At 35.8% G+C, this 7,044-nt stretch overlaps 2 protein-coding genes across 2 annotated transcripts in view; one reads left to right on the forward strand and one right to left on the reverse strand.

Moving 5' to 3' along the window:
- The window catches only part of LOC134678524 (uncharacterized), a 32,616-nt gene extending 31,399 nt beyond the window's left edge, over positions 1 to 1,217 (reverse strand). The window contains exon 1 of the mRNA XM_063537101.1: positions 1,026 to 1,217. The gene's annotated coding sequence lies outside the window, so the exon portion shown is untranslated. The remainder of the gene's footprint in view (positions 1 to 1,025) is intronic.
- LOC134678739 (uncharacterized) overlaps positions 1 to 6,220 on the forward strand; it is a 336,630-nt gene extending 330,410 nt beyond the window's left edge. Inside the window, exon 3 of the transcript XR_010100235.1 lies at positions 6,055 to 6,220. The gene's annotated coding sequence lies outside the window, so the exon portion shown is untranslated. The remainder of the gene's footprint in view (positions 1 to 6,054) is intronic.
- The last annotated feature ends 824 nt before the right edge of the window (positions 6,221 to 7,044 follow it).

Raw genomic sequence — 7,044 nt, forward strand, 5'->3', positions numbered from 1 at the left:
ATTATTTACATTACTTATTGCTTTTTTTAAAGTCAGGATTACAAGATGATTATTTAAGTCTTGATCTTTTATTTGACCATACTATGCGTGACCTCTATAAGCGACATTACAGCATCCACAACCTATGTTTGCGAGAGCCTCTGTAAGTGAGAAAACGTTTTATTTGAACCTGGTTAAGTGGAAAACTGGATAAATGGAAAACCTGGATAAGCGGAACTAAACAGCTGGTCACTTGCGATTCCACTTATCCAGTTTCCACTGTATAAAGCTTTTTACACTCTGGGAGAATATATGAATATGAACGACGGATCGGAAAATATGTATTAGTTTAAAGAGTAAATTTTTTTTTTCCCTAGGTTAAGTTATATTTTACGATTTGTCACGCCCTAGCAGGGTCCATGCTATACCTTATAATGTTATAAAATATGTAAACACCTTGTAATATACCATCGTTGGCATTCAATAAATGATATGATATGAATGATATGCGTCTCGAATGTTGTCATAAACATAGGTGATTTCATTTCATTCACTAACATAAGGTATTTTTTGTTTGTTTATACCCAGTCTAGTTTACGTTGGGACCATTGTCTCGACAATAAACAGAGTCACCCGTTTTCTTTGCTTAAGTTTCCACAGTGTTTTTTACACAGAGCAATCTATGTAAAACATGTGTAAAACAGGATCCGTTTCACTAAAATAAAATAAATAACGGAAGGAAATATAAAGTTGGTCAAGCAAATGTTGTCAGTAGAAAAAGGCGCAAAATTCAAATTTTCTATTGGACCTTAACCTTTCGCGCCTACCTTTTTTTTCTGACATGATTTGCTTGACCAACTATATATTATATCTTGACAGCAAAAGTTCGCTGCGAACTTGAATCCTACACACTCAATACCACTCTTAAACCCAGCATAAGAACCTGCTAATAAAAACGCAAAAAAGGCAAAAAGCTCTTCAAACCTCCCGCTGGCCCTACCGACTGAGAAAAAACATTTCGCAACAACTTATTTAAATTAACAAACCTTCCAACATAAGAACGGCACTATAAAGAATCCTTTAAAAATAAAACCACAACACACTTCCAAAGACAATTAAAAACACTGGCCGGTTGTAAAAAAATAAACACACGTATCGTATTATTTTTAAAGTTAACTTTTTAATATTTAAAATTCGAACGCACGTTCGCGTCGGCGCGCCGCGCGGTACTGGTTTGTGATTGGCGTTTAAGACGCGGGAATGCATGTGTCAATGTGACGTTAGAAGTGAACAGTTAATATTAGATTTGAAATTAACACTATTTTGTATCTTAATACTTTACATTAAAGTTCAAATTAAATTAGTGTTATAGTTTCATTTAAGTTTTTATTAAATTTAGCGTTTTAAGGTAGCACTGTATGTCGCTTGATGAGAATGGAAGTAATGGAAGGAAACAAAGGTCAAGAGCGTTTATACAACTATAGACTTTATTTCAAAGTTTTTAAGGTTCAAATAAGAATGGCAAATTTCATTCACTTAATGAATTTACCATGTAAAATGTGCAATGTGTCAAAGTGACGTTGACCAAAACAGGTTCGTATGTAAATTATGGCGGGTTTTAGTTGAAGTTTTAATTGTTGGCGCTGAATTGATTGATGATGTAATAAGTTGACTCTCGACTCGAATGGAAGTAATTTTATTTAGTTCCCTAATTAGGTACAATTTCTAATGGTAAGATCTTTAAATCATTATGAACAATTTGTTCGCATACTTATTTCTAATACTGTCTACAGAAAATAGGGTCATTACGCTAGTTTTCGTCCACTTGACGAAATTTGAATATAAACCTTCACTGCTGCACAATAACGGACTTATTGCAATCCTTAATATCTAAACAATGTATCTATCTACATAAAAATTATATTTCGCAAGTTGCAAAATTTAAAAGAAATATATTATTTGCTAATCCGTCAAGTGGGCGAAAACTGACACCGGACAGTAAACTGACGCAATTACCCTATTTGTATGTAGACAGTAGAAATATGCCAACAATTTCTTATTTTATTTTCCGCATTTTTAACCTCTCTAGAGTCTAGAAGAGTCTAGTACATAAGCTAATCAATGTGGAAGCGGAAATCTAACTATAATAAGTTTTTCACAAATATTTCATTTTTGGTAGAAGCTTTTATCGCTGACTTTACTTTTCTTACGACAGAAAACTAATACTCATCGAGACAATTCTAAAAACCCCTAACACAATTAGGTTTCGTTGTTTCATAACAGAGTTCATATGGCCACCTCCTGTCTCCATCATCAGATCAGCTCGATGGTACCAGAATATTGCATTGTCATTCGATTTATACATGCATGCAAAATTTCAGCTCAATCGGAAACCGGGAAGTGGATGAAATTTAACTTGCAAGATTTGATTACAGACAACGGTCAGGTGAAACTAAATAAAAGCTTGTAAAAAATTATTGCTACTTATTTAATACTTGCAGACAATGCACGAGCGAGTGATGTCAAAATGAGATATCAGTATCACAATATAATAATTACGTAGCATCGAGCCTATGGTACCATTATGGTGAACACAGAAGGTGGCCATGTGAACTCTGTGGAAATCAACGCGCAACCTAATTACTTATGTTTGGGTTTGTTAGAATTGTCTCGAAGAGTAGAGGTAGAGTAGGTAGTTCCCCATAGAAAGAAAAGTTCATTCAGCGATAAAAGCTTGTATCAAAAATGAAATTTTCTTCAATTTTAATTTTATTTTTGGGTCAAACAGATCACTGTGTTACGTTCTCTCCTGTAGACATACACAAGAGTTAAGGGCTATAAAGGTTAATTTTCTTATTTAACCTTGACCCACGTAAAAAGGTCCTCCTTTTATTTACAGAACTATGATAAAATCATTAGGTACTTACATGGCCACAAGCTGTATACTATTGCCCACAGGAGAGAAAAATGTACAGTTCGCGCGAACACGCTAGTTTTCTCTCCTGTGGGCAATAGTTAACAGCTTGTGGGCATGTAAGTAATGATTTTATCACAGTTCTGTAAATAAAAGGAGGACCTTTTTACGTGGATAAGGGTTAAATAAGAAAATTAACCTTTATAGCCCTTAACTCTTGTGTATGTCTACAGGAAAGAACGTAACACAGTGATCTGTTTGACCCTTTTACAGTTTCGGCACCGAAAAAAAATGCCGATGATAGGGTCGAGTGGAGAAAACTAGGGGAGGGTTTTACCCAGTAGTGGGACATCAAAGTAGGTATAATAACAAAAAAGTAGGTACACTTACAATACACATGCTTTGATGTCAGACCTACATAAACTTAAACCTAGTGTTCATTGCACTATAGCCCATAGCCTATCTATACAATTAATACAATATGATCGAAAAAATTTGCCAAATGAATGATCATTGATCACACGTGAATTCACGCAATATTGAACACAAGCCAATCCCAAACTTCGGTGGGACGTATGACGAGGTCAATACTTTCCATACACATTAGTTTCCATACAAAGCCCGCAGACAGTCGGAAGTTCCAAACCGTTATTGTGTTCAGTATTCATGCGGAGTTCGAGTATTCGGGCTAGGCCTGCTTTCTTGCGCAGACCTAGTTTTTAGGCCTTATATCTATCATAATATATATGAAAAGTTTTTAGGTATTCAGGATGTCTATAAAATTTGTTTTTAGGATTTTTAGTCCAGCTTCTCAATACCTTTATAAGGGCTCTTTATCAAAAATGGCAAAAACGATACCCTCATAGTTACGTCATGTCCGCATATAATTATATTCGAAAACTATAAACTATACATAGAGCAGTAAATAAATAATAATAAATATTATAGGACATTCTTACACAGATTGACTAAGTCCACAGTAAGCTCAAGAAGGCTTGTGTTGTGGGGTACTCAGACAACGATATATATAATATACAAATACTTAAATACATAGAAAACACCCATGACTCAGGAACAAATATCTGTATCATCATACAAATAAATGCCCTTACTGGGATTCGAACCCAGGACAATCGGCTTCGCAGGCAGGGTCACTATCCACTAGGCCAGAACGGTCGTCAAAGTGTTTTTCTACTTTTTCTAAATATCTGTGGGTCTCGAACCCTCAAGCCTGTACCTAGGTATATAGGCCACAAGTGCTATCAAACCCACAAGGCTACAATTAACGGAGGTCATCAGAGGGACGCCAAAACTTCTCGTGGCGTCGTCATTTTTTTTTCACGTTTATTGAGTCGCTACATGAAAATGATAACAAAACACGGTTGTAGAATGTACCTATTGTACCTACGTGTATATCTATTATACCGGGTGTGGCCTGTAACACGAGCAAATAATTAAAACATAGATTGTACCTACTCCTCAAACCGTGACACTTTTGTTCAACAACTTTTAATGATTATGAAGTATTTAGACTCCCTATTTTTCATACAAAATAAATATTATTTCCAATGGACGCCATCGCCACGCCATATCATTGTGATTGACGTTGCTTGTTATGCCTTAAACATAACAAAATTCGCAATACATTGCGTCTTAGAATAAACTTTAAAGTGTATTAAAAATCAAACCACAAGTTATTTTTAAAAGTCGCTGAACAAATATTGGTCAGTATGAGGAGTACAGCCTACAGTTTAATTTTTTGCTCATGTTACAGGCCACACCCGGTATAGACAAAAGTGAGTAAGACATCACAGAAATAATAACGGAACAAAACAACTTGGAATTCACAATAAAGGCCGATCACAGATTATCTGCGCCCACGCACACGCACGCTCGATGAGAGTCAATTAAGTGTCATGTTTATACGTTTGCAGATGATCTGTGCTCAGAAAAAGGGTGGGTCAGTAAGTAAAAAATAGTTGTTTGTTTTACAAGGCGGCAAAGTTGTTGTTTCACCGCTCTTGCTAATATTGATACCCGAGCAAGCGAAAGATTCCAAAATTGAACCACGAGCGTAGCGAGTGGTAACAAAAATGGAATCTTGAGCGTTGCGAGGGTTTCAAAGCACGAGGGTTAAACAAAAATTGCCCCCAAGTGAAACACAAAGTTTTTCACCACGACAAGCCGAAGCAAATATTAAATGTAAAAACAAAATCAAATTCAAATGAATGTTATTAAATATTTATCATCCAAAATCATCATTCAAAAGTTAATTCTACCAGCAAACATAAGATAACAACTCAAAATTTGATTAGGTACTTTGCCTCTCATGTGAATTACTACTAATAACCGTTTTTAAAGTGCAAAGTAAGCCTTTCCGAGCTGGTGTGGTGAAAATATTATATTTTTGAACCGACTTCGGTATTAAAGCCAAAAGGAAGAGGAATATTTAAAATTCTGTTTAACATTTTCTATAAGTACTAAAAGTCGAGGTCTCATACTTAGGGCCTGAGATTCTGCCGCGAAAATTAAAAAAAAAAATTATCTGCCTCTGTTTAATATGCAAGAGTGATAGAGGCAGATAACGAAATTTCCATTTTCGATTTGCGCAGTAGGCCATCTGGCGAAACATCGTTTTCTGGACATTGATATGATTTTCTTTAGTTAACTTTATTTGAATTACAATTTTACAAGTACCTACTGCCTAATTATTTGCCTAAGCAGTAGGTAAGTAAAATCCTTACTAGCCCGTATAAGTCAAGATTTTTTTCATCACCCTTGGTCTAAGCAAGGCAAACAACCATTTTCCAACTCCACATAATACCCATTAGCCCGAGGTGTCAAGTCAAGCAGCTCTTATTGCCTATAAACTACACAAATCCAGTATAAAATTATCTTCGACGCACCTCAAATTGTTACTGATCTAGAGCTCAAGTTATATTAGATACAAGACTTTAAATGTGACTGTCTGGTTTCCTATTGCATCCACAGCACGTCTCAATGAGTCATGACTATTCCCACGGAACAATACGTCCCGCCTCCCACTCTAACCTTGGCAGTGTGAGAGGAACAGGTAGGTTCCATCACAATTGACATGAGCCTTGGAGGTTTGAAAAGTTAAGTGTGATGTTTTGTTTATGTTGGCCCACACGGACATGTAGGTATTAAGGTGGCCACTGACGAACCTTCCAACAGTCCAAATAGCGTGGCTGCAATCTAAAATCGGTCCGTGAATGTCAAAAACGTACAATGTTTAATATTAGGATGCCTTCCATTTGGATGAATCCATTGTAACGGCATCCATTTGGAAGGCTCGTCAGTGGCCTGCTTTAGAGTTTAGGTACTTACAGCACAAACGCGCTAAAATATAGACAGCAACACACTCTTATTTCCCGATTTCAGGACGAGAAGGAGAGTAATGCATTAATTACGGCCTTTAATAGCTCTTGCAATGTCACCACTACAAATCTATTAGGTAGATATTATGTATCTCCATTTTGCACCTACAGTTACCTCCCATTTAGGGCTTCCAAAATTACGGATATGTCAATTACGTAATTAGTTACGAAATTCAACATTTTAATTACGTAATTACGTAATTCCGTAACTGACTGAATGTTTTAAAATAAAACAAAAGATTCAAATAATTGGTGATCCTTAATAAGAAAAGAATGATACATTGAATGAATGATACTTTTTTATTAACCGACTTTAAGATCCCAATAGAATGAGGACCTCAATTCGGTTGTACTTATGTTTTTTGTGATGTTTGTAATACACACAGATTGGTCGCATTTTTGACAAGATCCAGTTCCTATGATGGGATCCATATGGAATCGAGGGAGCTCTTCAAATCTTAAAGGCATACATACTTATAGTGTACAGTTACAGAAATGTATTTTCATCAACAAATCAATAATTTAAATTTTAAAGAAGCGACATTTGATGAAGTGGATCTGCGGATTATGATCAGAACGGAACTCTTCAATGACGCATAGTTCAAGTTCGGCTATTTATCCTCTTAGTTATGTTTGTTAAGCAAGTTCGTTTTTTAAGCTACATTTTTGTCAAGCGCGGGTTCTGATGATGGGACATTGAGGATCTAGGAGGCATTGAGGGAATTCCTCAAATCTTAACAGCACACTTATAGT

The sequence above is a fragment of the Cydia fagiglandana genome, chromosome 2, assembly GCF_963556715.1.
Source record: "Cydia fagiglandana chromosome 2, ilCydFagi1.1, whole genome shotgun sequence".
NCBI classification, from domain to species: domain Eukaryota; kingdom Metazoa; phylum Arthropoda; class Insecta; order Lepidoptera; family Tortricidae; genus Cydia; species Cydia fagiglandana.